A 6,834-nucleotide genomic window follows, 5' to 3' on the forward strand; every position below is an offset into this window, starting at 1 on the left:
ATCCACTGAACATCTGGGGTCTCCAACGTAAATAAGGGGTCTTCAAAGAAAAGTTTTGGGTCTCCATTAAAAATATGGGGGTCTCCAATGAAAATTTGGGGTCTCTGATGAAAATGTGGGGTTCTCTGATGAAAATCTGAGGGTCTCCAACGAAAATCTGGGGGTCTCAAACATGACGTCCATGGTGGTCTCCAATAGTCTCCAATGCCGATGATTTTTTTTCTCAGACTCTCTTGAAGCGAGTCTTTGAACAGACCAATCTTTAAAGAAATAATTGAAAAACCTTTGAGAAGAAAACTAATTTGAAATATATAAAATGTTGAAGAAAAAGCATTCCTCCAGAACATGATAAATATCAGGTTTTCTCTCTTCACTGCCCTATCAAAGTCACCAGAGGAAAGAATCATCAAATTCTAAAAATATTTGAAAAATTAATATAGATACATTTATTTTTATTTTATTCATTTTATTTTATCTTATATTTTCTTATTTTTTTTATCTTATGATAAATATATATTTTTATGAAAAACAATTTGTACACTGTACAGCACGCAGTCGATCTATATAGCAATAAATAGGAAAAATAATCTGTGTTTTAAGTCAACCTACTCATATCTTTGTAATTAGTGGATTTACAGTCCTTAATATATATATCTATGATGACCAAACTGCTGCACTAAATTGGCTGACATTTTTTTGGCGCTACGACATCTGCTCTATTTCCATTTGCTCTATAGTCATTTGCTCTATGGTCATTTGCTCTATCAAGTCATTTGCTCTATACGTCATTTGCTCTATACGTCATTTGCTCTATATTCAATCTGCTCTATGACTAAACACGTCATTTGCTCTATAACATAAAAATACACTATAAAATAGCTTTTATTGGAATTCCTGAGCGTAACTTGACTATGAAATGCGGGAATTTTTTTTGGAAAATTCGCAAATTGCAGTTTTAATCAGTTCTTCAAAGTTCATCATGACAGAGTGACTGCTCAATAATAAGAGGGGTAAAAAAACCTAATATGTGGTGAAAACTATATTTATTCTACTCTAAACAAACAGGATACCTATCCATTCCAGCAGCTCGTCACATTAATGGCGTTACTTGTATTTGTGCCGGCGGATGAAGTCATTGATGTCTGGATGAATGTGATTGAACCCTTCATGGCTAAGAATCAAGATGAAATATCGGAAGAAATGAAATATGATTAGATATTTATATAAATATGTTTATAGAGCAAATGACGTGTTTACTCATAGAGCAAATGTTGAGTAGAGCAATTGGACCATCACCGTCATAAACATGTTTATAGAGCAAATGACGTGTTATATCATAGATCAATTGACGTATAGAGCAGATGACATATAGAGCAAACGTCGTGATCTATGAGCTATAGAGCAAATGGTTAATAGAGCAAATGGCCATAGAGCAAATGACCATAGAGCAAATGGAAATAGAGCAGATGTCGTAGCGCCATTTTTTTATGTCCCGGTGATAAAATAGGCTAAAAAGAAGTTTTTTATTGCAAGATGGAATTTTTTATTCAAAAGTATGGAAATTTTCTTTCAATTTTTTTTCATTTTTTTATTCCCACGGGTAATGCCGGGCACTTCAGCTAGTGTGTAATATCCCGGAAATATACATCAAATTTACTGTAAATCAATCATACATCTATGCTATTTTTTGTCGCAGAGGTATATATATATATATCTATATAATAAAGCTCTCCGCTCATAGGCTAAAAAACATTCGAATTTTTTTTTTCTAAATTTTTTTTTTCAAGTGTTTTTTAATTCCACGGGCAACCCAGGGCACTTTTATTCTATACAAACATAGTTACAAAGTTGAATAGGTTGACTTTATTAGAGAATTGAGTTTCATGCAGCAAAGATTGGTTTCCAAGCTAAGAACATATTTATATATATATATTGAAACTATTGTCACAAACTTAAGATTTTCAATCCTTATAGCTTTGCTGCCTTATGAACTTACCTTTGATATTTCAAACTTAGAGAATTGAATTTGAACAGAATTCATAGTTTGTAATATTAAAGGTTACACGACATTTGGTTGCAAGATTAGAAAATTGGTGACAAAAGTCATTTCCTTAGTATGAAAATATAATGCTAATTTTACTTCATGTGTTGGTAAGATAAAAATAATTAACATATATGAAAGAAATACGTTTAAATCTCTTCTTCTAAACTTTATGAGGTTGCAAAATGTGATTTCCAAGTCTCTCTTTTCACACTCAAAATTAAAAACTTCAGAACCAAAAGATTGAATTCAGGAAATTAATAAAATTTTTTAGGTTGATAGAAAAAAATTACATTTATTCTATTTAACGATAAAAAAACTAATATTACTCTCCTAAAAATTTCAATTTTTTAACTTTTACATCTTTTCATCCTGATTGTGAGACCCTCTGACATCTGGCAAAGTTCATAATTTGAAATATCTTGTACATAAAGTTTGATAATTATTTACATCTACTTTACAAGGAAGTTAAGAGAATTTTACTTTTCAAAGACGATGGAAGTCGTGGGAAAGTAAGTATTTTAATTTCCCGAAAAAGTAGTTGTACACAATTTTTATCGTCTTTTGGGATGAAAATGCGCGAATTTATATGAAAACTTCCCAGAACAGGTCGTTCTTTTACTGAATTGTCCCAAGGGACGTAAAGAAAATGAATGTCCCTCTGTTTGGGGAATCATGGGTTAGAAAATAAGAGTTTGAGGTGAGTAATTAGTTCCTTTCCAACCTCTTCATTGGCGGGTTGTTCCTGGGAGTCTCTTGGATCTATTGGGTTAAACTCCAGTTCTACAGTGGACTGTTCATGCTCCTCAGATACCTATTAAGGGGACTGTTTACGTGATTTCAATATCAGTTATATCATTGTCCAATTAACTCACAACGATCTAACTTTGTCTAATTAAAGGGACAAAGGGGAAAAATGAAAGGGGTATAGGCTGAAACCTGGGCATTTTATGAGCTGATCGAGGCCCATAAGAGTTCTATCTGATATTCCTGTCTTGAGAAATTGATATAAATATATAAACGTATAAATTGTCAAATTTATACGTAAATTTATATATATAAAATGTTGTTTAAATACTAAATTTTTGATAAGCCCTTGAAAAATTGATCTTCTACTTTTTGTCCAAACCTCTGGTTTTAAAAAAATTGGGCTATTAACAAGCATTCAACCGTTTGAGCGCGCACCAGTGCTATAAAGAAGGTCATATATGCATGAGCATAGCACTGGTCAGACTCTGCATAGCACTGGTCAGAATGTGTACGCTATCATCTGACCGGTACGACGATGAGTAAGTATATTTAAAACAATGCATAGCCTTTTTAGGGTGAACTAAGATTACTATTAATTTTATAAAAATAAACCTACCTGTACATAGAAAAACATAATTACACTAATGTGTAACAATAGGAAATATCTGAACTGTGAAAATTTCATTTTGTTTCAGAATCTTTATTAATCTTCAACAATCTGAAAACTCTGAAAAAGCATTGTTACTCTAAAGGTGAAAAAATGTAATTAAAAATTGTTCAGAAAGACTTATTAAAGAGTGTGGATAATATAATAAGTCAGGATGATATGATAACAAAGATTGTACTGAGGTGAGCACTCCTGTATTGTGGTGACATATCGAGATCGATGCTAAGTCTCAGTCTTTTTTAATCTGCTGATTAATTTAATCCTTATTCGATATCCCAACTGAAATGAAGAGATTAAGCATTGATAATCAAATTAAAATAGCCCAGAGTGAATATCGAGATCAAACGTTAGGTATACAAAAATAAAAAGTTCAGCCTTTTAGGTCTTCTGCAGCTATGCGACCAGGTTGTGATTGGGGGCTGCTCCATCAAAGTTGAATACGAGCTAGCAAGGATAGGGTCGGGCGGTACTTACCACGCATCACTCAGGGCCAGTCCAATGGGTTGGTCTTATTCAAAATCAAATTAGCCCTAGTTCACAGTAAGTAAAAAACATTCAAGAGATTTTTCTTTGAAAAGTTTGTCTCCTCAGGAGTTTCTTTCTTCTTCAGAAGTATGTCTTTCCAGAATTTTTCATGGCACCGCTAGGCTGTCCAGTTCACGGACTGCAGGTTTCATTGCACCGCTAGGCTGTCCAGTTCAAGGACTGCAGGTTTCATGGCACCTCTAGGCTTTCCAGTTCACGGACTGCAGGTTTCATTGCACCGCTAGGCTGTCCAGTTCAAGGACTGCAGGTTTCATTGCACCGCTAGGCTGTCCAGTTCAAGGACTGCAGGTTTCATTGCACCGCTAGGCTGTCCAGTTCAAGGACTGCAGGTTTCATTGCACCGCTAGGCTGTCCAGTTCAAGGACTGCAGGTTTCATTGCACCGCTAGGCTGTCCAGTTCAAGGACTGCAGGTTTCATTNAATAAAAAATAATTTTTAAAATATATATAAAATGTAAAATTTAAAAATGTTGAAAAATTATAGCCTAAGACACCCCCCGGCCACCCATGAGTGTCCACAACAAATTTCAGCCCAATCGGTCCAGCCGTTTTGCTGGCTATAGAAAACTAAATGAAATAAACATTAACGGCTAGCAAAATGAATAATTTCGATAAGAACTAACGTTAGCCGTTAATATAATTGTGATCGTTAAAAAACAATAACTTCAAGAAAGGACAGGGAAAACGTTAACTCAACACTACTAAAACGTTCAGTTCTATATATATTGGCTTAAAGAACAAACGAATACTTATTTTAATAAACTGTTTTAAAAAACACCAAGTCTGTACATTATGAAAGCAAAACTTTGAATGTGAAGGTGTGGGGTGGATAATGAAAACAGTAAATAAATCCTCAGAAATTATTAAATATTTAAATATTTAGAAGAAATGTGAAAACATGTCAAATAATTTATTTCTTGTTTTGAATATTTAATATTAATATTTTCAGTTAATAAAGAAAAATATTATTGTAGTCTTAGAAATATAGTTAAAGCAAAAATATATTTAAAGTATATTTTTAGTATGTATGAAATAAAATTTGAAACTGTCAAGTTTTGATCTGTCGTTCAGAATATATCAGTATTTTAAGTGGAAGAGATTTAAAGAATATTCTTGATCATTTTCCCTTTAAAGGTCGACCAACTCAACTTAGTATCTCAATATCAAGCTATTCCCGCGATTTTCCTAAGTTTCTCAAGCAAAATTTATGGCAAATTAGTCCAAACGTTCAAGAGTTATGATCAGACATCCAAACAAACATACAAAGAAAGGTTACAAACAAAGATTTAGCTATTTTTCCCCATACAAGTCGACAAACTCAATTTAGAAAGTCAAAATACAAGGTAAGAAAATTCCCGTGGTTCTTCTGGGTTCCCAAATCAAAGTTTGAGGAAAATCAGTCCAAGGGTTCCTAAGTAATGATCGAATAAACCAACAGAATAACTACTTAATACATTTAGATTACACATATAGGACCAAAATATTTCAATTGCATCTTTGTAGAACATTAAATCACATTTAAGACCTTTTCCAAGATATGTCGTCTTTACCAGCCAAGTCCAAACCAAACACTTTCGTCTGACAAAGGAAAATCAAAACAGTGAAAAGTTTTACCATGTGAAAGAAGGAATCCACAAATAACTTTGCAATCCACAGTAAATTCCACTAAAGCAATTGGGTATATATTTTCAGAAGTATTATAAATGTTTCACTACACCACCAAACCTTCAAATCCCTAACCACTTGAAATCACTCTGACACAAAATAATAGTAAGCTTTTTTATCAAACATTTAACTACATTAGAATATCATCATCCATGTTTAATATAAAAAAAGTAAACTATTTTATCTAACATTTTAACTATATAAAATCATTGCTATTCATGTTTAACACCTATAAATTTATTATAGGTTTAAAATATATCTACTAAATGATTATTGTAGACTACTGTGTCAGAGTTTAGGAGAATAACCGATGAACCAACCTAACCAATGACCCAACCTGACCAAAAAACCAACCTAACCTACTAACTAATAAGCCCATGAACCAATTAGCCAATTAACCAACCAGACTATTAGTCTATTAACCACCGACCCCTGTCTATTGTTTTACAATCTTGTTTTGCATATGTTTATCATAGCTATTTTTGCGACTAAAAAAAAATAAAATTGATCGATCATGTTTGATAACATAAAAGATTTTATAATGCATTTTTATTGACAATTATGTAATTGAAATATGAAATAAAATATATTCCAGACGTAAACGCTAAAAGAGGTAAAAAAGATCCCCATGGGTATAAATATGCTAACAAGTAACGGCTGTCTATGATAAATACACAGTAATTAGAAACATAAATTTTCAATTCGCCACAAGTTTTTGATAAATTTCACTATAAAATTGACGGTAATTTTGACACAGCATAAATTCTTTTTTTTACGAAAATATTCAAATGGGATTTCAATTGATAGGAAGAATAAAATATTAAAAAATTTTAAAAAGATTTATTTAGAATTTGTTCATTTATTTGCTGTATGTTAAAAATATTCATTTTCTTCATATTAACAGTAAATAAAATATTTTTGTTTATTTATATATTGTTTTCTTCTTAATGCTAGCAATAAAGTATTTGTGAATCATTCATATATTAGAAATATTATTTAGAAGCACTTCAACCCCCCCCCCCCTCTATTTTTATCAGTAATAATTTTAGCTTTTTGTTGTTAAACTATCTTGCTTACATTAAAGTGCAATTGTGTCTGTAGAGTCTGTATCGATATATTTTCATTCATATTTTTTTTTCTTATTCAAAATTCATAAAAAAGCGCAA

At 31.9% G+C, this 6,834-nt stretch overlaps 1 long non-coding RNA gene across 1 annotated transcript; it reads right to left on the reverse strand.

The window, feature by feature from the left end:
* Positions 1–336: 336 nt before the first annotated feature.
* On the reverse strand, positions 337–3,514 carry LOC111714701 (uncharacterized). Its single transcript, XR_002768040.1, has 3 exons — positions 3,408–3,514; positions 2,766–2,855; positions 337–413 (listed from the first exon to the last, which is right to left on the reverse strand). It is a non-coding gene; the product is annotated as an uncharacterized LOC111714701 (long non-coding RNA).
* Between the last annotated feature and the right edge of the window lie 3,320 nt (positions 3,515–6,834).

This window comes from Eurytemora carolleeae, unplaced genomic scaffold (assembly GCF_000591075.1).
Source record: "Eurytemora carolleeae unplaced genomic scaffold, Eaff_2.0 scaffold1630, whole genome shotgun sequence".
NCBI lineage: Eukaryota > Metazoa > Arthropoda > Copepoda > Calanoida > Temoridae > Eurytemora > Eurytemora carolleeae.